The 14,132-nt window shown below is 55.5% G+C and overlaps 1 protein-coding gene and 1 non-coding gene across 5 annotated transcripts in view; both read right to left on the bottom strand.

Annotated features, from left to right (window-relative positions):
* Window positions 1–14,132, bottom strand: part of ARL6 (ARF like GTPase 6) — a 955,202-nt gene that overhangs the window by 459,800 nt on the left and 481,270 nt on the right. The window lies entirely within an intron of this gene.
* On the bottom strand, window positions 11,301–11,419 carry LOC146867124 (5S ribosomal RNA). The gene has a single exon (XR_014968601.1). It is a non-coding gene; the product is annotated as a 5S ribosomal RNA (ribosomal RNA).

Raw genomic sequence — 14,132 nt, 5'->3', positions numbered from 1 at the left:
GGAGATTGATGAGGTGCTCCACGATGACAGGGGACGTTACACGGTCTTGGTGGGAAGACTGGAGGGCAAAGTGGTTGTCTTTGTGTCAGTATACATCCCACCGGGGCTGCAGTCGACCACCTTTGCAGACCTGGGGCGCCTTCTCCTTGGCCTTCCGGGGGGGCTTTTAGTTGTGGGGGGGATTTCAATGCGGTGGTATCTGGGACTGTGGATCGTCACCCCCCTAGGGACCTCCCCCGGGCACAGGCGTGGCTACCCGGCCTCTTGGATACATTTGGATTAGTGGACTGCTGGCGTTTAAAACACCCCACGCAGCTGCAGTACACTTTCCACTCGGGAGCCCATGGTAGTCTCTCACGACTAGACTATGTCCTTGTCCCGGCGGCCTATGTTGGGAGGGTGGGAGAGGTGCGCCATTTGCCACGGGGTATTTCGGACCACTCCCCGCTCCTACTGCACTTTGATGTCTTTCCGAGGGGTGAGGGTAGGGTGGTCCCAATCAATCCTTGGTACCTGCGCGACCCCACCATTCGCGCTGAATTGATTAAATCCCTTCAGCGATATTTTGATGAGAATGTGGGGTCTGTGCCTTCGGCTGTACCACTGTGGGAGGCCTTCAAGACAGTACTCCGAGGGGAGGCCCTATCCCTTATTTCCCACGCCCGGAGGCGCGAGCGGGAGGAGGTGACCCGGATGGAGGCTGAAATAGCCGAGTTGGAGGGTAATCTAGAAGGTGGGGTGACGGATGCCGCATTACATGTCCTCCAACTCAAGCAAGCGGCCTATAGGGCCCTCGTCGCGGAGGCGGCCAGGGGCCTCAGTAGAGAGCAACAGGGGCGACTGTATGACGTGGGTGATAAGGCTGGTAAACTGATAGCGTGGTTGGACAAAAAAGAGAGAGCGAATCGTGTGGTCCCGCTGATTGAGAAAACGGATGGTGTGTGTGTAACTGAGCCAGAAGAAATCGTCTCCTGTTTCGCGGATTACTTCCGTGGGGTGTATTCCCCGGTGTCTCCCTGCTCGGAAGAGGATTCCCGTGCCCTGCTCAGGGATATCGCGCTGCCGTCCCTTTCCGGGGATGACAGGGTGTCGCTGGACGCCGCTCCCACCTCCGACGAAATCGCCCTCGCCATACGCTCGGTCGCTTCCGGCAAGGCCATGGGTCCGAATGGTCTCCCTATCGAGTTGTACAAGTTGCGACCGGATACGCTGGCACCCCACCTCCGGGCTATGTTCCTAGCGGCACACTCGGTGGGCTCCCTCCCGCTGGACCAGCGTCTGGCTACAATCGTGGTCATCCACAAGGAGGGGAGACCTCGGGACCGGGTTACATCCTATCGGCCCATTTCGCTACTGAATGCGGAGCCCAAGATTCTCGCCAAGGTACTGGCCAATCGGCTGGTCGGCGTGGTGGGCGATTTGGTTCATCAGGACCAGTCCGGCTTTATTCCCCATCGCAACACAGCCCTTAATCTGCGGCGTTTGCACGGTGTGCTCGCACGTGTCCCGTTCATACGGGAGCCGGCCATTTTGGCGTCCTTAGACGCCACCATGGCGTTTGACACGCTTGAATGGCCATACATCTGGGCGATGCTTGCGAAGTTTGGATTTGGCCCAGGGTTCATCAGTTGGGTCAAATTGCTGTATTCGGGCCCATTGGCGCAGGTGGTGGTGAACGGAAGAGTATCGGCTCCGTTCGAGCTGGGCCGGGGCACACGCCAGGGCTGCCCCTTATCGCCGCTCCTCTTTGCACTTGCCTTGGAGCCCCTGGCGGAGTGGCTGCGGTGGGAGCCTTCCATCCGTGGTCTCCGCTGGACCCCCGAGTATGAGGACCGCGTATCCCTATACGCTGATGACATCCTCTTGTACCTAGCTTCCCCACGTAAATCACTCATAGTACTGGTTGATGTTTTGCATTCATTCGGTCGTAACTCCGGTCTTGTCATCAACTGGGCTAAATCGTGTGTGTATGTTCTCTCCGGGGAGGCTCCTATCCTCCCGCGGGGCTGTCCGATCCAGGTCGCCCCGCAGGGATTTAGGTACCTGGGTGTCTTCATTACTCTGGACCCGGAGGCTCGGTATGATCGGAACTTGCTTCCCCCCCTCCAGCGTCTGAAAGAGGATGTCGCGCGCTGGCGGCGTTTGCCGCTCTCGCCGCTCGGCCGGGCGGCATTGTTTAAAATGATGTCGCTGCCGCGTTTCCTGTACGCGTTGCAGAACACTATGGACCTCGTCCCAGCGCGCTACTTCCGCGAAGTGGAGAGTTTGCAGCGCCGCCTGTTCTGGGAGGCCACGTATTGCCCTGGCGAAGCTGACGCTCCCATGGTATGACGGGGGGATTGCCCTCCCGGATATTAAACGGTACTATTGGGCCTCCCAGCTAGCTGCGATTAATCAGGGCCTATATGGGCCCGCCTTAAACCCGGCATTTGAAATGGATAGGATGCTACTTCCAGGTGGTGACCATAATCGAGCGCTCTACTCTAGCGCGCCCGACGCTCGCCTAACGGGCCCCACGCGTGTCATGGTGCGAGTGTGGCACGCGGCCAATGCAGCTATGGGGTGGAAGGACCGTTTGACCCGGGCGTCACCACTATACGCGTCTGAGCGGTTGGGCTCCTTGTGGACCTCGAAGGGCTTTGAGAAGTGGGACATAATAGGCATTAGCAAAGTGGGGGATCTCTGGACGAGGGGAGGATTTAAAACGTTCGAGATGCTGCAGACGGAATTTCAGTTGCAGGGCAGCGAGTACTTTCGGTATTTGCAGGTCCGTCATGCGCTGGGCTCCGTCTTTCCGGACGTTGCCTCCATCCCGGAGTGTTCCCCCCTGGAGGATAGAGTGCTGGATGGACACGTCCCTGACAGCACGATCTCACTGATCTACAAAAAACTGATCAACGACCGCTCAGACTTGTTGACTGCCCTTCGTGAGGCTTGGGTAGCTGATGGGCTGGAGCTGGACGACGAGGACTGGATCTCCGCGGTGGCCTCCCCGAAAGAGGTGGCCATACCGGCTCGCCTTCGTTTCGTCCAGCTCAAGATACTCCACAGGGTCTACATGACGGGGCCAAAGCTCCTGCGTATGGGCTATGCTGAGGACGGTTTGTGTAAGCGTGGGTGTGGTGCGTTGGGGACTTTTCTGCATATTATCTTGTGGGAGTGCCCGGAGGTGGAGGGGTTCTGGCGTGGTGTGCATGAGGTGCTGCGAGTGGTTACGCATGTGGCGCTGTTGCCCGAAGCGAGGAGATGCCTGTTGAATGTGTGGGAGCCTACCGATTACTCGGTGCCGCAGACGTGGTGGGTGACTCTGGGGTATATGGTTGCCAAGCGCGATATTGCCCAACTGTGGGGATCCCAGAGGCCCCCGACTGTCTCGGCCTGGAAGGAACATATGGATTGGTGCATGTTTCGGGAAAAGGTGGTGTATGTGGCGAGAGGTAAGCCTGGGACATGGGTGAAAGTATGGGGCCCCTGGAACGCCTACCGCGGGGGAATCTGTGCTCCACCGTTATTGCCTGATCCGTCGCCGGCCCCGTCCCCTTAGCCAACTTATCCCCCCGGTACCTGGGCATTGGGTTTACCCAGCCCTAGTTCTGATCTCTCCCCCCTCTTGAGATTCCTATGGATGGCTAGGATCCCCCCTCTAGGGGAGCACGTGTTGCTATTTCCGATTGAGGATTGCCTTGTGGGTTTGTTTGTACTTGTTGTTCTTTAAGTTTAAAATGGAACCGTATAGTGGGGTCTGGATGGTGTGGCTCGCAACGATGTTAACTCCTGTGCATGCTCAGCCGCAGCACCATGTGTTTTATAAATGTATATCGTATGCTCCTTTCATTGCTAGCGGCCGGCCGGAAGGTTGTAGGCCCATATTTGTATATTTTTGAGTCTTGTAATAAACGGTTTCAAAAAAAAAAAAAAACATTCCAGGAGAGGATGTGGAGGGCCCTATTGAAGGTGGACGCCATCAAGGTGAGCGGTGTGTGGATGTATGGGTGCAAGCGCGGATAGGCCCGGGTCCCATGTGAGGCACCGTGGGAGGGTCGGAGTCGTGGAGTAAAAGGTGCATGGTCCGATGAGTCTCGTGTCAGCGTAAAGGTGAAGGAGGTGTGTGGAGCTACCGACTAATGCTGGCAGACAGCGTCCAGTAGGTGGCCAAAAACAACAAACTGGTGGGAGACCACGGTCTCCACCCCCCCCCCCCGCCCCAACCCTATACTTCTGAAGAGGAAGCATCTGTCGCCCTGAAAAGAGAAACAAATCAAACCAACAACCCCACAATGAGGCTAAATGCTAAGCTAAAACGATTAGCGAAACAGGAGCATGGCAGAGATGGACCCCCCTCCATTTGGCCGGATAATGATTCGTCAACAGCTGCCAATACAGTCAAGTCAACAATGCATTCGGTACGTTAAGCAAGTCTTGAATTGAGGAGGAACGTAAGGCACCAGGGCAGGGCAACGGTAAGACAGCCCCCCTGCTGCCGGAACTTCGAGACCTGATACCCCACGGATGTTGCCGGGGCGAAAAACAAAGTTCCTAGGGCGAGGCCCCCTCAAGCGTCCATCATCACTGGGTCTACGAATCTCGGGGCTCCGGGACAGGTCAGAGTCCGACACGGTGTGACGCAGGGTCTCAGAGGGCTCGGGAATACCACTCAGGTCGACCAATGAAGTAGTCGGGCTGGTGGAGGGGGACCTTCGAGTAGGAGTGTGGGAAGGAGGGTGCAACGAAGACGCGAGCGAGAAACGGCCCTCCGGTGGTCATTTTTCTTGCGGGACCTGGTCCGGCGTCGCTGGGGCTTAGGCAGAGTTGGGTGCGGCTGCGAGGGGTCCTGCCGGGCGGAAGAGGGGACCACCCCCATCAGAAGGGGTCGCTCCTCCGTGAGCCAGGTCCAGGCTGCCCGGGGCTATCGAAGAAGAATGTCTTGTCCTGGAAGATAACCTTGAGCCGGGCCGGGAAGAGGAGGCCATAGCGGAGACCAATGGAGAGGAGCTTCTGCTTGCCTTCATCATAGGAGCGGCGTTGGGTCTGCACCCCCTGGGAGTAGTCCGGGAAGACCATGATTTTATTGTTTTGGAATTGCAGGGGGCCCTGCATCCTGACGTGTACTTTACATTCAGAGCAGCAGAGGGGAGGTGTCAAAACATTTACAAAACGCCAAATAAAGTCATAAATCAAGTTTTGTGAGGCAGTGAATGCTGCAGCCCCCTCCCCTTCCGCAGCCAGACCAAGCTCCTGTGTTTACATTCTCCCCAAGCTGAGGAGCTCCAGCCCTCCCACACATGCATTTAACCGCAGAAAAACTACACTCTTGCACACCTGCAAAACGCTCTGGGAGACACAAGACCAGCTCACTGCCTGGAGAGTATCCGCCCACAATCACCTGCATAGCGACTGTACTCACCAACCTAGCACACTGAAAGAACCACTCTCAAACTCCTGGGAAGAAGCATTACCACACACAAAAACACCACCCACTCTTGCACACATGCAGAACGCCCTGGGAGTCACAGGATCAAATGACCACCTAGACAGTGACCACCCACAATCACGGGCATAGCACCTGGACTCACCAACCACTTAATGAACAACCACCTCACACACCAGCCATGCACCCATTCTTGCATCTGCAAAGTACCTATACCAATACACCTAGGGAATACCCACTCACACACCTACAGAGCACCTAACAGACGCCTGCAGATCATCCATCCTCACACACCCAGAGTCAACTCTCCTTACCTCACAAATCGGCAACGCCCCATCCTCCTGTACACACAGAGCATCATGGGAGCCACGTGAGCTGCATCCCTGCAAACACGAAGGGCACCCACCCTTCCATACCCATAGAAAAGCCACTCTCGCAAACCCAGAGACCCAGCCTCACACATGCCTATGACTACCACTCTTAGGCCTAAGGAGAGACCACTTACTAAACAGTTGCTCAACTCCTTCCAGACCACGCACTCCCAAACACCTGCAAAGCAACCAGAGACACACATAGAAACACTCACACACTACAGGGACCACCCTCCTCCCACCTTTCTATAACTGCAAAGCATCCCGGTCACAAGACCAGCACCTTTACATCCCCGCAGAGTACACTGTGATTCCCACCACTCGCCTCAACGTCCAGGCAACCAGGTAATCCGTATCTTCGGACACCCACAGGGGCACTTTGGAAAAGGCAGGCTCACACTACATCAGGGGTCTCCAACCTTTTCTATAATAAGAGCCACTAAGTGTCAATGAAAATCATCCTGAGCTACTAATATTGTTAGAGTTGTAATTGTGACCACATTAGAAAAGATTACATTAGTGACCACCATATGCAAGATTATCAGCAGTGATCATGTCAGTGCATCAGGTAAGGTTGCCAGCACTGATGCATAAAAGGCTTTGAAAATATGGAATGACTCTACATAGGTAATACATAACAGCCATAGCTGCAATGCATCTGGCACCAATATAATAATCGTAGTAATAAGTTTCCCCAATTCCGCATGATTTATCACTGAATTGTCGGTTCTAAATATATTTAGGAAATTCAACCATTTTTCTCCAGAAATCAGTTGACATGATCTGACAATATACATATTTTCATCTTGATTACACACTTTTCAATTTTGGAATAAATAACAATAATTAAATTGAGCAAAAGCTTCTAATGTAGTAGGCTGGGCTGTACACAGGAGAGCCACCTACAGGTAACTGGAGAGCTACCAATAGCTCACGAGCTAGTGGTTGGAGAAGCCTGCACTACATCGTGTCCCCACACACCTGTGCAGTGCACAACACACACCTGCATGATGGATACATTCTTGTTTGTTTCAGTCGAAGCCCTGCACAAAAAGCTCTTGTACATGGCATAGGTTCACACTTAGACGGTGTAGTTGGACAGGAAGTCACTTGCCTGTGCATTGTAGTCACTCACTGCAAATCACACTACTGAAGAAATAGTGACACCATCGGGGTGCGTCACGTACCTAATTAACCAGGTCAAAAAACAGCACTCAATCACTCACACCTACACAGCGTGGTCCCACAACTACACAGCCATCACACACACACACCTGTAAAGTTTTGTTGCACGCCAGTGCAGTATAGCCTCAGGTCTTCAATAATCTGACAGTGAAATTTCACACCTAATACCCAAACACTTCTGCACGCCTGTTCAATAATAACACGCATGCGCAGTACAAGTAGTCTTGTCTCTGGGGGCGTGTCCTAGACACCTGGTTGCCAATAGAATATGCTGCCACAGTTACAAACACAGCCAACGCACTCCTGAAAAAAACCTGGGGGGAAGTCTACGCGTGAACCCCTCCCTCCCATCACCTACCCACACAGCAGAGCTTCTTGTAAAGGTGTCCTTTCCTCTCCTGCACCAACAGCCCCTTCAGCCAATCAAATCTCTCCAGGAGCATCTCTCTTTTAAAGGTGTAGTACCAGGACGAGTTAGGGGCGCGATTGATCGACCGCCCAGCCATGGCTCCTGCGTCCGGTCATTAAAGAGCATGCTGGGAAAATGGCAAGCTGGGTGGGCCCAACAAAGCGCGAGACCGTGCAGTGATAACTGACAGGAAGTCCAAGGAGGCTGGCAACAGTAAACCCACATACCCCGCATTGTACATACAGGGAATATGGTAGCTTGGGTGGATTTAAGGAAAATCTGGGACCACGCAAACCACGAGCAGAGAGCATGAATGCAATGCATGCACCAAGGTCAAGATGGCGGTCAATCACGTCCATGAGTAATGCTCTATTACTTACCGGTAATCTTCATTGCTCCGGGTCCCGTTGTCCTCGTCCCATTCATTACAAAGTGGAGATAACCATCTCCCGACAGAAAAAAACAAGAGGAATGCTGGGACACTAATACTGCCCCTCCCACCGGGAGTACATAAGCAGTACTTGCCCAGCATCCCGCCTGTACAACCAAGCCCAGACAGGAAGGCCGGCCGGCCGGCCGGGAGGGAGGGGCGTATGAATGGGGCGAGGACTACGGGACCCGGAGTAATTAAGATTACCGGTAAGTAATAGAGCATTACCCCCAGGTCCCTTATGTCGTTGTCCCATTCATTACAAAGTGGAGAATACCAAAGCAGAAAACCCGGCCTACCGCACCCAAAAGCACACACAGGAAACCACAACAAAAGCAGCAACCGAAGGGAGCACCGAGAAGGAGGGAAAGGGGGACCGCAGGAAGCAACCGGCCCGCAACCCAGAACAGGACAGCAGGGACCAAACAAGGACTGGAGACAACCAAGAAAAAAACAGAAGGCCAGGGCCCCAACAAGGAGGCCGCCAACCAGAGAAACTGGAGACAGGGCAACCTGGAGCAAGACCCAAAGGACACAGCCAAGGAACCCACCGGGCAAGGCCGCCCAGCATCCCGAAGAAAGCCAAAGAAGGAAGCCAAGACCGGCTAACAGAGCGCAGACACAAGCACCCAGACCAACAAGGAAGGAAGAAAGCACAGGCCAGAAACCGGCCCCCGCCACCAACCCCCAGCCCAGAGGGAGGAGCCGCAGCAAGAGCCCAGGGGCTGAACAGGAGCGGAACCCCAACCAAACCAAAAAGGACAGGGAAGGAGACAAAGACCCAAAACCCCAGGAGGCCAAAAGCCCCACATAGAAGGAGACCGCAAACCAAACCAGGAAGACCACCAAACCCAGAACAGAAAGGGCAGAGGAGGCCAACCCAAAGACCACAGGCCAGAGACGTCCCCAGAAAGAACCAGCCGAAAGCCGACCAACAACGGGAGGGCCAACAAAGACCGGAAACCAACAACAAAAAAGCCCAGCAAGGGCTGGGACAAGGCTACCGGCCACAACCCCCAAAACCCCCAACCCCAAAGGGAGGGAAAAAACAAGGCAGGATGTGAGCCCAGGGTAACCGGGAACAACCGGCAGCCCCCAAACCAGGAAACAACCAGGCACGAACTCACCGAACCACAGAGCCAGGAAGCCAGAACCGGAGCCAAGCAACCAGACTAAGCAGGAGGACCCGCAGGCCCAACCAACCCCAGGAAGGAGCCCACGCAGCGCCCAGGCCAAAGCAAAAGGCTGGGAGGAACAGAGACCCCCAGCACACCCCAGCCGGACCACACAGCAAGCCGGAAAAAGAAACAGAGAAACCGCCCAAGCGGAAACCGGAGGAAGCAGAGAAGTCAGGGGGTCAAGCAGCAGCAAAATCCCAGACAACCCGCAGGCAGGAGGGCAGACCCCACAGAGGAAAGATGAAAACCACAGGACCGCACCCCAACCAGAGAAGGAGGGGGGGGCACCCAAACAGACACACACCGGGAACGGAGCCCGGGGAAGCAATGGAAGACCGGAGCGAGCCAGGACACCAAAACCAGGAAAGAACCAGGAACGCCCAGCAAAACACCCCAAAACCAGCCGAAGAGCGACAGCACAGCCAGCAAGCCAAGGAAGCACAGCCCAAGGCCACCCCAAACCAGCTGGAAGCCGGCAGACCCAGAGCAACAGGAGGCAACCCAGGACACGCCAACCCAGAAGCACCGAACAAAACCCGGAACCCCACCCAGACCGGAACAGGGGAACTGCAACTCAGGAGGAAAAGGAGAACGCGAGCAAAGGGGAACCCCGAAGCCAAAGAGCAAACAGCGGAACCCCAGGACCAGGCAGAAAAACGGACACCCAACCACAGGCGAACCAAGCCCGTGAAGAGAACCGCCGGCCGGAGCAGGCCCAGAAGGACCCAGCAGGACTCGGCCACAAACCCGCTCAGAGCCCCGCCAGGACACCCAAACAGAGCAGAGGCAAGGACGCAGAGCCAAAAAAGGCGACCAACAGGCTCTCAAAAACCCGCAGGAGCGGGAAACCCCATCAGACACCCAGGCAGGCATCCACGGCGGGTACCAGATGTGACCAGGACCCCCCAGGGAGCAAACGCAACCAGAGCACAGCCGGACCCCCAGCCGGGAGAACCGCAGTGCAGAAGAGGGGAAACAGGCGCCAAACCAAGGAGCGGCAGCAGCGAAAGACAGTCAGGCCCAAACAGAAACGGCATGAACCCCAGGGACCGAAGGCGAACCACCACCGGAAACACAACCCCGGGAGGGCGCAAAGGAAAGGAAGAGCAGGAGCCCAACCACACCAGGCACCCCCAGGTGGCCCCAACCAGGAACAAACCAGGCCCGACTGAACGGAACCCCAGAGACCAGAAGAGAGCAGGAATGTAGGCAGAACCAGGAGGGGCGGCCAGGAACACCGAAGCAAGCCAAAGGCAAGCACAGAGCGCGCAAGGGCAGGAGCAACCAAGACAGAAGCACCCGTCAAGGAAGAGGCAAGCAGTTGGAGACATCACCAACCAGCCAGACCCCTGAAGCAACCCAAGCACACAGAAGGCCCCGGGGCAAACACCCGAAGCCCAAGGCTGGAGCAAAGGAGAACAGAACAGCCGCACACGAGGAGGCACGAGCAACCCGGAACCCCGGGAGGCCAACCCACAGAATGGGACGGAAGCCGGAAAAACAAAGACGCCAACTGGACCCACAGACAGGGGGGGCAAAGCGCCGCAGAGAGCACCAAGCACAACCCCAAGAAGCCCCAAGGGGAACCATTCACAGCTCAAGGGACGGGAGGAACAAAGCCAGGAGCCCCCGTGCACCAACTCCGACCAACCACGCAGAAGCCAGGAAGCTGAGGTGAACACCCAGCACACCCAAGCGGAGCAGAAGCCACAACCAAACAAGGCCCCCTGAAAACGGGCAGGCAGACAGACGGACCAAGCACATAAGAAAGCAGTGCAGACCCCGGCTGGCCAACAGGAACCCAGGGGGGCCAACCGGACCCCCCCCCACGCAGCTGCCAAAGGAGCAGGAACACTGTCCCACCACCTGCCGGGGGCAGGGAGCCGCGGAGGAGCCCAGAGCCAGGAGGACCAGAAGTGCACCCCAATAGGCCACACCCGAGGATGCGAGAGGTGACCCCGACCCGCAGAGCAGCAGGGGGCAGAACGCAAGGAAGCAGGCAAGAGGGCCTGGTACAAAACCGGCACCCCCACGAGCCACAGTTGTCAAAGAGAGCAGCAGAGGCCAAAACACCAGGACCTCTCACAGCGCACAGCCCCCGGAGCCCCCAAAAGGAAGCACCCACAAGGCCCGAGAGCCGAGCGCGAAATAGGCGTGCCACAAAATGGCGAAACCAACCCCCCGCAGGAAACCAGGGAGGACAGCAGAGCAGGACCCCAACAGCAGAGAAAACGATGCACCCCGCTCCGCCACAGAGAGCCACAACCAGGAAAACCCGACGCCGCCGATAGAAAAGTTAAGCTTACAGCACCTGGTATTCCCAGGCGGTCTCCCATCCAGGTACTAACCAGGCCTGACCCTGCTTAACTTCTGAGATCAGACGAGATCAGGTGCTTTCAGGGTGGTATGGCCGTAGGCTGACAGAAGGCACCAGAGCCAGCACCCCAAAGGGGCAAAACCCCACAGCAGGAGGGAACATCGCCCGCCCGCACCATCAGGGGCCCGACCGACGGGCCACAGGAACCCCAAGGAACACCCCAAAGGACACGGGGAGAGCACCAACGGTGCACATGAACAGATGGAGCTAGGCGCTAGCGAGGCACTGGAAGAGCAAATGCTCAGAAGTACTGGACATCGAGCGTAGTCGCCTGGACTCAAACCCCGGATCCCCAGCTGCGAAGTCGAACCCCAAGGCTACATCCACAACCCGTTCCGAGGCACCCGAGACTCCAACCGGGCACCCCAGCACCAAATACAGACACCCCAGCCCTCAGCAGCACAACTAAGCACACCCACGGAAAGAGGCGCTGCAGAAGCGGGTACGCAGCTCAGCAGTAGAGTGCGTTTTTGCAACCCATGCAGGAGGACCCGGGAACAACCCCGGCAGCGCCAGGAGGCCCCGCAGCCCCAACCGGGCAAATCCCAGAAGGGCAACGTCAGGGAAGAAAGCTGTAAAGAGGAAGTGGGGGCCACCAGTCAACAAGGCCCCCACCGCCAGCGCACTGACAGTACGAGAAGCCGGTCGGCCCCCTCCCAACATGGAAGCCCCGTCCCACAAGAGCGAAAAGCAGAGGCGTATGCACCACACAGCACACGGCACACCAGAAGGGGAGGGAAACAGAAGAGAAAGCATACAAACAGCGCCTCCCCGGACATCAGAAACCCTCAAACGAGCAGCAGAGGAAAAACAGGCAGGGAAGTAAGGAAACCGGCAAGCGGTACTCACCAGGAGTGGGGGCCAACCCCAGGAACAAGGCCCCCACTCCAATCGCCATCACACCAGGAGACCGGCAGGAGACCATCCAGCGCAGCACGTCTCACCCGGCCAAGCTCGGGAAGACGAGCCCGTGACCCGGAAGAAACCGGGAGCTCCAGCCCCAGCCGCAAAGGGCCGGGAGGCCACGCAAAGCAAACAGGACACCGGCTCCAACAAAGACTGACTCCCAGCAAGCCCGGCGGGCCAGGAGATAGCCTATGAAACCCCGCGCCCGCACAGCCAGGCAGCCGGGCAGGGGAAGAAGAGAAGCACCGCCACTCCAGCCCAGCAGGAGCAGCACCAGCACAGTCAAGTCCATTCTGTCGACAGACAGAAAAAAAAGAACAGGTGGGATGCTGGGTAAGTACTGCTTATGTATTCCCGGTGGGAGGGGCAGTATTAGTGTCCCAGCATTCCTCTTGTTTTTTTCTGTCGGGAGATGGTTATCTCCACTTTGTAATGAATGGGACGAGGACATAAGGGACCTGGGGGTAATGCACAAGGGCACTACAAGGAGGTGTGCCAGGGTATTGCAGGGGTCCACATGATGTATCTGTGAGTAAAGGGAGGGCATTGGAGCACTGTCACTGTGCGTCACGCGATATATTTGTGGGCACACCTTCAAAACTTTGCTTTGAGAATGCGATGGCGAAAGAAAGGGAGCTTAGTACCGATAGCCTTTTGGAGAAAGAAATATGATAATTGTGACTTGGGCGGGTCAGGAATCATAAAAAACAGGAATTAATGTATCCTTTTGTCATAGGGCGCCAGGGGGGAGCCAATACACTTACAGAGACAGCCATCTGCACTGGCCACGCTTGCCACCCTGCCCTCCCTTCCCCATGCTGCTGACTACACATGTATGGATTAGAAAAACAGAACCAATAAACGGGCAGAGTGTGTGAGCTCTGCCGATGTAGTGATAGACGTAAAAAGTCCGATTTACATCCGATTCTGGGGGGGACATCTGCCGCCTGTGCTCTTATTACCGAATGCAATGTCGTCCTCGAAGAAGGAGCTTCTCGCACCTGCAGCAGAATAAATATCAATAACGCGCTGTGTGCACACCGTCTCATCCGCAACGATCCATTGGCATACATTGAGAGCCCTGGACAAGGATCTTTTATTTTTCTTTGCCAATCCAATTTGGATCGGTAACCAATAATTGAAAACAAGTAGAGATACCAGCTCTAGGAGTAATGGCAGGCTGCCCATAGCGTCACCGCTGCTCACACAAAGCAGGGGCTGGTATTCCTGGGATGCCATGGCTCTGACGTGGGGGCATGAGGGGGTGACCAGCCTAGCAGTTTTGTTAAGCAAGGATGTAAAGTTAAACAATAAATAAACCAGACGGGAGAAGAGCGCTTTTTTTTCGGTTGCCAAAATCAACTAGAAATAAAATAAAACAAGCATTTTCAATGCAATAGGTCTCGCCAATGACATTGTTTTGAGCTATTGGCATCGAAAATGTTTTTTTTTCTTTTTTCCCTGGCATTAATCAAGTAATGGCGTTGTAAATGACAATGTATTTTACCCCCTGTTGACCCCCCGCAAAGCATTTTCAATATTATATACAACGAAGCCATAGTTGTTGCTTATTTATCTTATGCAACTAACAACAATTAACAAAGCCAATAGTAATGCCTTTTTGTAGGTGTAACGTTACTTGTTGTATTATATATCTGGATGCAATGACAGAAGCAGCAAAGTACCAGTCGGGCGGCACACGATGCTAAGCACAGATCTTTAGCTTACATGTTTATAAGCCTCGCCCTTTTAGAGCCTGCCCCCACGCCCCCACTTAAAGGCCTGGGGAAACTCTTTTGAGCAGATGTTGAGGGCGCAGTCGCCATGCACACTTCCTCCCCCAGGTTA

Source organism: Triturus cristatus, chromosome 1_2 (assembly GCF_964204655.1).
Source record: "Triturus cristatus chromosome 1_2, aTriCri1.1, whole genome shotgun sequence".
In the NCBI taxonomy this organism is placed as follows: domain Eukaryota; kingdom Metazoa; phylum Chordata; class Amphibia; order Caudata; family Salamandridae; genus Triturus; species Triturus cristatus.
Note: the sequence above shows the minus strand (reverse complement) of the source record. Positions and strands in the feature narration are given on the sequence as shown.